Raw genomic sequence first — 786 nt, 5'->3', positions numbered from 1 at the left:
GTGGGGACGTCGGTGTGAGGACTCTGCAGAGTGGGCACGTCGGTGTGAGGACTCTGCAGAGTGGGCACGTCGGTGTGAGGACTCTGCAGTGTGGGCACGTCGGTGTGAGGACTCTGCAGTGTGGGCACGTCGGTGTGAGGACTCTGCAGTGTGGGCACGTCGGTGTGAGGACTCTGTAGTGTGGGCACGTCGGTGTGAGGACTCTGTAGTGTGGGCACGTCGGTGTGAGGACTCTGCAGTGTGAGGACGTCGGTGTGAGGACTCTGTAGTGTGGGCACGTCGGTGTGAGGACGTTGGTGTGAGGACTCTGCAGTGTGAGGACGTCGGTGTGAGGACTCTGTAGTGTGGGCACATCGGTGTGAGGACTCTGCAGGGTGAGCACGTCGGTGTGAGGACTCTGCAGGGTGGGCACGTCGGTGTGAGGACTCTGCAGGGTGGGCACGTCGGTGTGAGGACTCTGCAGGGTGGGCACGTCGGTGTGAGGACTCTGCAGTGTGGGCACGTCGGTGTGAGGACTCTGCAGTGTGGGCACGTCGGTGTGAGGACTCTGCAGAGTGGGCACGTCGGTGTGAGGACTCTGCGGTGTGGGCACGTCGGTGTGAGGACTCTGCGGTGTGGGCACGTCGGTGTGAGGACTCTGCGGTGTGGGCACGTCGGTTTGAGGACTCTGTGGTGTGGGCACATCGGTGTAAGGACTCTGTAGTGTGGGCACGTCGGTGTGAGGACTCTGTAGTGTGGGCACGTCGGTGTGAGGACTCTGCAGAGTGGGGACGTCGGTGTGAGGAC

The 786-nt window shown here is 62.6% G+C and overlaps 1 protein-coding gene across 1 annotated transcript in view; it reads right to left on the bottom strand.

Annotated features, from left to right (window-relative positions):
• The window catches only part of MARCH6 (membrane-associated ring finger (C3HC4) 6, E3 ubiquitin protein ligase), an 87,004-nt gene that overhangs the window by 42,755 nt on the left and 43,463 nt on the right, over nt 1-786 (bottom strand). The window lies entirely within an intron of this gene.

The sequence above is a fragment of the Chrysochloris asiatica genome, unplaced genomic scaffold, assembly GCF_000296735.1.
Source record: "Chrysochloris asiatica unplaced genomic scaffold, ChrAsi1.0 scaffold00424, whole genome shotgun sequence".
Taxonomy (NCBI): domain Eukaryota; kingdom Metazoa; phylum Chordata; class Mammalia; order Afrosoricida; family Chrysochloridae; genus Chrysochloris; species Chrysochloris asiatica.
Note: the sequence above shows the minus strand (reverse complement) of the source record. Positions and strands in the feature narration are given on the sequence as shown.